Genomic DNA, 10,682 nt, shown 5'->3' with positions numbered 1-10,682 from the left:
AATGCTCTGAAAAGCTAATCATTTGCATATCACAGCATCTTCTTCATGTCACGTCATCTTCGAGGTGTAGCAATTTTAATGGCCAGTAGTATAGTTTTCTTTTCTAGATCCAATTGTCTCTTTAATTACTGGACATCCCTCGTAGAAATGATGACGTTCACGCGTGGTGATCGAGATAGGGGGTTATGACCAGGCGGCGTGCGTACGTAGCGAGAGGTCGTACGACGTGACGCTTCGGACTGGAAGTCCCTGTCGTAGCAGCTCGGTGCTAAGTAATTGCTGATTCTGAATCAGTCACGTGATACTATATCTGTCGTCCGCCAAACTCGGCACATCGGACTATTTTCACTCATCTTCCTTCGTATTGTTTCATTTAATTTTCAATTTTTCGGTCCTAAAAGCTTCACTTGGCCCCCCGCTGTGGCGAGTTCGAGCGCGTTACGCAACGGTCGCATCGACATGTGAGTCTCGTTATCGGAGTTGGCGTCTCAAATTTATCTCTGCGATTTTTGCTACCCTGCCCGTCTAGGAGTCTCGCATTTCTCGCCGATCCGGCTACAGCTACCGTAATTACTGTTTTCATTCAATAGACGACCTCGATCTGAACTGTCTCTGTAATCATTTCAAGAACCTTGTTCCATTTATATCCTTAGGAGGTACAGGTCTCTTAAATTTGCCTCTAAGGCTTACTGGCTGATGACTACAATTACTTAATAGCCATCAGTTAGCTTAACAGCTAATCTTGCAACTACGAGAACGCACCAAGTCCAGGTAAGAGCAATTCCTCTGTTACCGCTTGACCATTACTATCTGAAAAACTCTTAAGATAGATCGTTAACATCTTGTACTGCTCTCTCTTAAGGGCATGTCTCCCACCGTTTGCGTTGTAAGAGACTAGTGCAAGCCCCTACCATCTGACAGCCAGCGCGTGAGATTCGTACACATTTTACTGCCCTCGTGGAGCCTCTATCGATATAGTGCGCAAGTCGTTCCCAGAAGAAGGGCAGATTAGAAGGACATCCAGGAACAATTATCTTGTCGCTGGCTGCAGCAGTAGAAAGGAAGATTAGGAAGAATACGCAAAACAGGTTACAGAGGGTAGTGGATGTAACAGCTACGTGGACACGAAAAGATTACTACAAGATAGGGAAAGATGGAGGACATCTTCAGCATCAAATAACATTGGAAAATCCTGATCTTTAGTTTATTGACATGTATCTAAAATGTGGTCTAAAACTAATTTCAGTCATATGTGAGCTAATTGGTGCTGCACGTGACATAAACTTCAGCATATAATGAGTTAGTGAAAAGACAATTTTCGATCGTTCACTGGTATTCATATAAGAAAATCCAGCGACTAGTTCGACTCTGTTGCTCTTTACGGACGGTTCATCGGAACAGCTGATTTTACGCGAACAACTGCTTCATGCAAACGACCTTTAGGGATTTGTAATCATTATGTAATATAAATAATACAAATTATGGTATGTTGACTGCTTATTGTGCAATAAAAATAATAGATGCGACTAGGAGAATGTGCTTTAGGAAGAGGAAATAATGAGTAACATTCAAGCCACCACGTCACGGCGTACAGAGGCGACAGTCGACTGCAGCGACTCCGTCTCCACTAGACGTCCCCTCCCCTCCCCTCCCCTCCCACCCCTTCTACCCCTCCCCCTCCCAGGCTTTTACGCTGCACTAGCAGGTGTGCGCCCGCGGCGTCGTTTTCCAGGGAGCTTCTCGGCCACCCACGAAGCTCTCAGCAAGTGCCAGCTGCACCGTCTGCTGCCTTTCGTTTACGACTCTAGCGTTCCACTTTTTACACTTCCACTGTTCTATGTACAAGATGCAAATACAATAGCCTTTACTCTCATGAACACGCTAATCATTTAAATTATTAAACACTGCACTACTTAACGTATTTTAATGCATACGGGTCGTTGTAGGAATTCATTCCCTTTTTCAGCCTCTTGACATTGGTATCGTATGTGATCTCTGCTGGTGTTGTGGTCTGCACCTCTGTCCATATAGTAGTCTCTTTATGGCTTACCCGGTGCGAAAATATTCAAGACTCGTTGGTATATGGTGTTGCTGATGCTGGCTATCAGATATTGATGACCGAGAGGAAGTGCTTAGCGACAACGCCTGTGATGGAAAACTTCCACCCAGCGAGGACGCTTTCCAGTGCATTGAGACGGATGAGAAGAAGTTACAAGAGCATGAAGAACGTGATGCTGTCCAGCTGTTGATTTTAAAACATTTACAAGGTTTACCGACAGTAAAACGAGTCTCAGCTCTGAGGCAAACACAAATTTACGCTTCTTTTCCTAAACTCTAGGCGTACTTCGCTAGTCATTTTTACTTTTTCAGTCTAGGCTATGTATACAGTTCTCTTTGCTATTGTAAGACGAATGATACAAAATATCTGGGCACATTTTTGTTTTTAATTCGTCGTTTCTTTGTTTCACATTCCTACGAACGCTAAGTTGGGCCTGTGCTTTGCTGTCGTACTAATCTGGCATCAGATTATTTTTCGACAGCATTTCCGGACAACTTTCTCCCGAGACATACATAAGATATCACTCTAAAAACATCCATGACTGTGTGGTCATCTGAGGTACGTGCTCTTGACCTGTGACTTCCTCTCTTCAATATATCTGACTCAAATGAACACACTGTAAAGAATTGGAATCTTGAAGTTAGCCGGTTAATAGTAGTCACTGTGTTTATCATATTGTCAATTCATAAAAAATCTTCCTACGTCGATATAATGTCTACTCAGCATACATGAACAGACACATCATTCACTTTTATCACACGAGATACCCACTGTTTTTTTAAATTCCATTCGACCGCTCTAAAGAAAACTAAAATGATTCCTATACCGCAGTATTAACCATGGGCTATCACCATAACGTTTGTAGGGAGGTTGGTGTGTCTCAGCTATGCTGGCGGGAGAAATGCTCCTGGTAGGGTCATCCTAGCCAGACTGGTCAGTTGGTGAGACTTCAGACATAGTCCCACTTAGAGCACTCTCTTCTACAGACTACGTCGATGGCAACCACATTGGCCCTTAGGTAAGTCTGCCATTAGTTCCTCTTACTTGTGGCAGGCTGCTTCTGATTCCTTTTCTCTCGGTCTCTCTTGGTCCCAATCGTATTAAGTTTCGAGCCCCGAGGGGGGTCTTTCATTTTGCTTTTCTATCTCCAACGGCGGTGACATTAGGATGAACCTTTGTACAGTGGAGCTAGCGAAATTCTGATTAACCGAGACCTTAAGCCGAAAATGACTATCGGTATGAAGGAAGAAAACCTTGATAAGAAATTACTACGTCCTCTAGAGCAAATCCTCAGAAATAGATCGTAATTAAATGGAATCGACCCAGCAAATAAAAACGACATATAAATTTTGGTTTATGGAACGTCTAGGGAATCGCAACTAAGAAAAACAAATGTATTCAGTGAAATTCATTGGAACAATGCAGATGTAATAGCACTAACAGAAAGAAGAAAGAAAGGTGAAAGAGTAGAGGAAATACATGATTATTTTCATATTTATAGTGCAGTGAACGAAGAGTGTTGGACAAAAAAAGGGATACCCATGCCGGTACATGAAAAGTGGAACGGCTGCATTAAGAAATGCGACTGTGTAAACTAATGTCTGATGCATGTGGATATGAAGCAAAACGGATACGACGTAGCAATGATTGCATCATATCCATCGACATATAATACTACTGACATTGAGAAGATTAATTTCTTCAACGATTTGACAACCCTCCTAGATGGCGTTAGCAATATGAAGCAGCTGTATCTTTCAGGAGATTTTAATGAACGAATGGGGAAGCAGGATGCTAACAAGGTTGTAGGCAAATTTGGGCTTGATATTGTGAATGGAGAGAGGCTGCTAGAAATGATTGGACAGTACAAAATGGCTCTGAGCACTATGGGACCTAACATCTGAGGTCATCAGTCCCCTAGAACGTAGAACTACTTAAACCTAACTAACCTAAGGACGTCACACACATCCATGCCCGAGGCAGGATTCGAACCTGCGACCGTAGCGGTCGTACGGTTCCAGACTGAAGCGCCTAGAACCGCTCGGCCACATAGGCCGGCATGGACAGTACAATCTTAAGATATGGGGCGGCTTTTTGCAACACAAAGAGAACTGTAAATGTACCTGGAAACAACCTACAAGGAAGCTACAATTTATAATTGTTTGCTCCGTAGGGAAACAAAGTTTGTACAAAGGTGAAGGACTGCAGAGACTTCAAGGACGCAGAAAGCGGATCTGACCACTTCTTGCTGCGGTGTTCACTTTGGTTCCCCTTTCAAAAAATTTACTGGGTGCCAAAACAATTGTAATAAGAATGGAGAGAAACTGGACCAACCACAGTACAAGTTAAGCTTACTAAGGATTTTTCAACTGCCTTCTTATACAAGCACAGACTGAGTGGGAAGCTACATCAAACGCGGGGTAGCCATGCGGTCTGAGGTGCGTTGCCACGGTCCACGCAGCTGCCTCTGTCAGAGGTGCAAGTCCTCCCTCGGGCATGGGTGCGTGTGTTGTCCTTAGTGTAAGTTGGTTTAAATTAGATTCAGTAGTGTATATGCTTAGGGACCGATGACCTTAGCAGTTTGGTCCCATAACATCTTACCGCAAATCTACGATGTACAACAGTGGACGTAGCATATAAGACAACTGTGAGAGCTACTCATGACACTGCCTTTGAAAGTCTCGGAGAATACGTTTGGAAAATTTAAAATTTTGGTGGGCTGACGATATTGCCAGAAAGTGAAGGAGAAAAAGAAGGCCTCTAACAGATGCCTTATAAGCAATAAGGCTTGTGAGGTGGCAGATTGAATGAATGTCAATTTCGCACCTTACATGAGAGACTTTGTATGTCGTAACAAGTAGATGAGTATGTCATCTGACATACTTCGACAATAATGAGCAGATTTGCCTAATAAAATGTACAGTATGTAATGCAAAGGGATGACACTTAATTCGATGGTATTAACACACCAAACCCAAATCCTGCATATCAGTGAGCAAAAGATGAAAAAAGCTGCTGGAGGAAACATTTTAGTTTGGGAACAGATGTGAGTTGTGCCGTCACGGCCCAAGTTCAAAGGGTTGGTGACCTGTGGCGAAAAGGACAACGAATGTGCCAGGCGATACATCAAGGAGAGCAGGTAGCGGGCCAGCGCTGCTCGCTGCAGAGAAATTCTTTAGAAAACTGCATTGCGGAATTTCCAGATGGATACACACAGACCAGCGATGCACTTGATCATGTGAAATGCCCGTAGTGCGCTCGTGATGCACGCATGTAACTTTTAGGCGTCAGGAGCGGGCACAAAATGGCCGATTGGCTGGAATAAACTTGGAAGGAGTAGAAAGAGGCGAAATTTCGACGCAGTTTGAAGGTAGGCCCTTTGCGATTGGCAGAGGTAGTTTCCACAAGATGAAAGGAATGCTCCCATTGGTCTGAAAAAGCTGTATTGTGAAACATGGAAGGACACAGGTGGGGGACAGTTCGCTACGAAAGACACAAGACCGAAGACTTCAGCGACTCTCCTCTGAACCAGCGTCAAGTGCAGACCAGGGCACATCACGCTTTGTACGACGCCAAAAGAGGAATTTTGTGTGAACACTGCGTTCACTGCGACTGATATTCAGCTAGGAATTACCTGAAGAGTCGTTGAGCCCCAACACTGGAGAAATGAAACAGCCGCATTGTTAATTGTTCTTGCAAGAACTGAGAGGGCATTGTAGTGTATATGCTGCTCCATCTGTACACGTGTATATCGCCACATTTCCAGACTAGGGATGACTGCATGTATTTTCGCCTAACGAGAAACATGGACAGTTTCTGCCGATAAAATCAGTAAGGATTTTGGTAGCTTTTTTATAGGATTTTCAGAGGGCGAGTGCAGCCCAGAAGCCGACAGCTCATTGCAGCTAAGTTAAATGCCACTAGCAGAGGCGTAAACTTGTTGGTTCACCAGCTTGCGTCCACTGTGAACTCGAGCAACCTTGAGTTATCTTTTGCTCATCTTGTCACAAAAACTAACCAGACTCCATAGACTTGATTGTCATCCTATATAGTACCAAACTTAGAACCGGAATCGGCTGATTTGTCGTAATATTGACCAACTTCACGGTGTAGTAGTAAGAATAACCTTGTAGAGAACCTTCTATTTAAATTTGATATTGTTGTGTTCAGGTTATTACCACTAAGCAAGACGTAATGCGTTCTACTGACAGCCTGTCCTGTAAGTAGCTTACAGAACTGTATTATGCTGCACTCATAGGCCTACAGCTAAATTCTCACATCTAGCCACTAGCTTAAATTCTTACATCCTACCTTTAACAGAGTGCAACGGCAACTGCTGCTGCACTCCGCGCACCCCTGCTTACAATCGATTCTGCCAGTCAGGCAACATATTTGGTTCAGTGTGTAACGGTTCTTTTTTTGCGAAACCATTACCACCCGCAAACCCAAATTTTTCGATACCGTAGGTTAATGAATATTTTTCTACCTAATGTCTCATATTTTTCACTCTATTCAAATTTGGTTTCATTTTTATATGTAGGTACGTCGATATTTCGAGATGTTGAAATCGATATAATATCTAGTGTGAATATCTTTGTACTTATTGTTATCTTTGAGGCTGGTTTGTGACTTGTGGCGCGGAAGCGTACGGAGCAGTCAAGTTTTTTTGTGTTGAATAATATGAACTGTCTTGACTTTGTGTTGGAAATGAAAAGATGAGTCTGAGTTGTGGACAATGAAAAATGTTGTGAGTTTTATTAAGTGCAGTAACGGTTGCGAAGTTGTATGATGAAGTAATGTTTTGAACATGCGAAAGTATGAGAAGTTTAATAAATGTGAATTTTTTTTCCAAGTCAGTGTAAATAACATCCGAGTGCCTTTCGCGCCGACAGCGATAGTCATGCTACCTAGACAACAATTTTAATTACGAGCCAAAGCCAGAGCGAGATCGTTGTTGGATTGCAAATACAAGATAAGTGATATTATTGTTAATTTTCTTCAGTGACTGTAATCAATTGATGTAGCAATACCTGCCACATTAAGACTTTTTAGTTGCGCAATAAAAAGATCATACTTTCAGAGCGCGACGTCATAATTTTTGAACTAATTAACTGTTAGTGGAGGTATTGTTATAAGTGGCATCAAAGATACTATCTCTTCTACATGTGATACCCATTACATGTCGTCTTTCATGAAATATATTAGAAAATCGAGCTCCAAGTACAAGTGGACCCCTCACAACTTCTACAAATGTACAACTGTTACTAAACATTACAATGTGCGTTTTACAAAACATCAATTGAAAATTACGTATTTTGAACACATTCAACTCTAAGGGTTATTGTGCACCCACGTTACAACTGTTGTGGTGTTCACAATAGATCTTCGAAAATCGCGCCGTCAGCTTCAGTGCATTTCTGCTCTCTTGGGGGAACATATTGTGTTGCTTGTGTAAGTGTCTCTGTACGATCCCTAATGGCAGTAATATCCATGATGCGACCAAGCAGTTCACCTGACGTAAACAAATATCTAATGGTAGTAGGGTCTGGCAATCGTGGTGACCAGTTGACTGTTCAACGATGAGGTTGTGCGGCTGAAATGTTCCCTCACACGTCTGCTAATGTGTTGAGGGATTACGTCATGCTGGAACTACACTGCAGTCTGCGTGGCCACGGCAACGTCCTCAAGGTGTTCAACAAACGAACTTTCAAAAAATTCAAGTTCGAAAATGGCTCTGAGCACTATGGGACTTATCAAAATGGTTCAAATGGCTCCGAGCACTACGGGACTTAACATCTGAGGTCATCAATCCCCTAGAACTTAGAACTACTTAAACCTAACTAACCTAAAGACATCACACACATCCATGCCCGAGGCAGGATTCGAACCTGCGACAGTAGCAGTCGCGCGGTTCCGGACTGAAGCGCCTAGAACCGCTCGGCCACCGCGGCCGGCAAAAATTCAAGTAATTTTGTTCCATTATTTGCTCTTCTAAAACCACTGGACCTATCAACACGTTATTGATCACGCCGTATCAAACACTGATCGGAAAAATAATTTGAAAATTGATTTCACTGTCGAGTGTTTGGATTTTCCTGCGAACATCGATGATTATTACGTGCGATGTTAATTGCATTCCACGTAAACTTGGCTTCATCAGTTAATAGTACTAACGGAAGCAAATGACGATTATCATTTAAACAGTGACAAAATTCAAGTCGTGTTGCATTGTCGCTAATGGGAAGATTGTGGACGCACTGTGTGTGAAATAAGCACAAGCTTTTTGCATATAACGTTCTCCTTACGTGCGTTATTGGGATATTAACATGTGCAAAAAACCAGTATGTTCTGGTAGCAGGACTACCGCTGCATCATTTCCTCAGTGTGTTGCTGTTTCTGCACAGGTTGTTGAACAACACGTTCAGAAGAAAAATGGGTATTTGGAAGAGTACTTGTTCCACGCAATGTGCTGATAACTCTGGTAAACAGACTACGATCAGGACATCGACGTGTGGGAAAGCGCCGACGGTATTCTTCGGCACCCCAAATGGTTCAAATTGCTCTAAGCGCTATGGGACTTAACATCTGAGGTCATCAGTCCCCTACACTAAGAACTACGTAAAAAAAATGGTTCAAATGGCTCTGAGCACTATGGGACTCAACTGCTGTGGTCATCAGTCCCCTAGAACTTAGAACTACTTAAACCTAACTGACCTAAGGACATCACACACACACCCATGCCCGAGGCAGGATTCGAACCTGCGACCGTAGCAGCAGCGCGGCTCCGGACTGGAGCGCCTAGAACCGTACGACCACCGCGGCCGGCGAGCTACGTAAACCTAACTAACCTAAGGACGCCACTCATCCATACACGAGGCAGGATTCAAACCTGCGACGTAGCAACCGCGTGGTTCCGAACTGAAGCGCCTAGGCCCGCTCGGCCACAGCGGCCGGCCTCTTCGGCAGCAACCGGAGCACTACCACCGCAGAAGCCATAAACATACGCATACTGCATGTGTTGCATCTCAGTCAGCGCAGGCACAAACACAGTTAACCGGTGGTTCTCTCTGATACTCTCTCACTCACTACTTCATCCACAACGCATCATTGACAACTGCGTGTTCAAATGTTTCTCTCTGCAATTTATTGTACAAAAGAAAGGTCTAGTACAGTACTATTATGATAGTATGTTATCATGTTTTATACTATAATTAAATTCCAATTACACATATAAAAAAATCTCATATTTTATCTAAAGGCAAGGTACATGGAAACGTGTGCTTACTCTGCAACAGGCAGGCAAGAAAAGACGCCACAGAGCGGCGAGAAGAAATGAAATGCCATATCATTTTCCACACAGCGAGAGATATACAGAGTTCGCCTCCGTTTGGCCTCTTTAGGAAAAGTTTCTGACCAAACGATTTTATTATGATTTTAATAACAAAACGTAATTTTACTGGTTTGATGCAGCTCTCCATGCTACTCTATCCTGTGCAAGCTTCTTCATCTCCGAGTAACTACTGCAACCTACATCCTTCTGAATCTGCTGAGTGTATTCATCTCTTGGTCACCCTCTAAGATCTTTACCCTCCACGCTTCCCACCAGTACTAAATTGAAGATCCCTTTATGCCTCAGAATGTGTCCTGCCAATCGATCCCTTCTATTAGTCTTGTTTTGCCACAAATTCCTCTTCCCCTAATTCTATTCAGCACCTCCTCATTAGTTACGTGATCAACCCATCTAATCTTCAGCATTCTTCAGTAGCATCACATTTCGAAAGCTTCTATTCTCTTGTTGTCTAATCTCTTTATCGTCCATGTTTCAATGGAATGGCTACATTCCATACAGATACTTTCAGAAAAGACTTCCTGACACCTAAATCACGACGTTAACAAATTTCTCTTCTTCAGAAACACTGTCGCGTGCCACAGCCAGTCTACATTTTTATCCTCTCTACATCGACCAACATCAGTTATTTTGCTCCCCAAATAGCAAAACTCATCTACTATTTTAAGTGTCTCATTTCCTAATCTAATTCCCTCAGCATCACCTGATTTAATTCGACTACATTCCATTATCCTCGTTTTGCTTTTGTTAATGTTCATCTTACATCCTCCTTTCAAGACACTGTCCATTCCGTTCAGCTGCTCTTCCAGTTTCATTGCTGCCTCTGACAGAATTACAATGCCATCGGCAATCCTCAAGGTTTTTGCAGGCTGGTGTGGCCAAACGGTTCTAGGCGCTTCAGCCTGGAACCGCGCGACCGCTACGGTCGCAGGTTCGAATCCTGCCTCGGGCATGGATGTGTGTGATGTCGTTAGGCTTAAGTAGTTCTAAGTTCTAGTGGTTCCACCAGAACTGATGACCTCAGGTGTTAAGTCCTATAGCGCTCAGAGCCATGTGAACCTCAAGGTTTTTATTTCTTCTCCATGGATTTTAATTCCTACTCCAAATTTTTCTTTTGTTTCCTTTACCGCTTGCTCAATATACAGACTGAACAAAATTGGGGACAGGCTACAACCCGGTCTTACTCCCTTCTCAACCATTGCTTCCCTTTCATGTCCCTCGACTCTTATAACTGCCACCTGGTTTCTGTACCAATTGTGAATAGCCGTTCGCTAC

This window comes from Schistocerca serialis, chromosome 2 (assembly GCF_023864345.2).
Source record: "Schistocerca serialis cubense isolate TAMUIC-IGC-003099 chromosome 2, iqSchSeri2.2, whole genome shotgun sequence".
NCBI lineage: Eukaryota > Metazoa > Arthropoda > Insecta > Orthoptera > Acrididae > Schistocerca > Schistocerca serialis.
The sequence above is the reverse complement of the archived record's forward strand: the minus strand, read 5'-3'. Positions refer to the sequence as shown.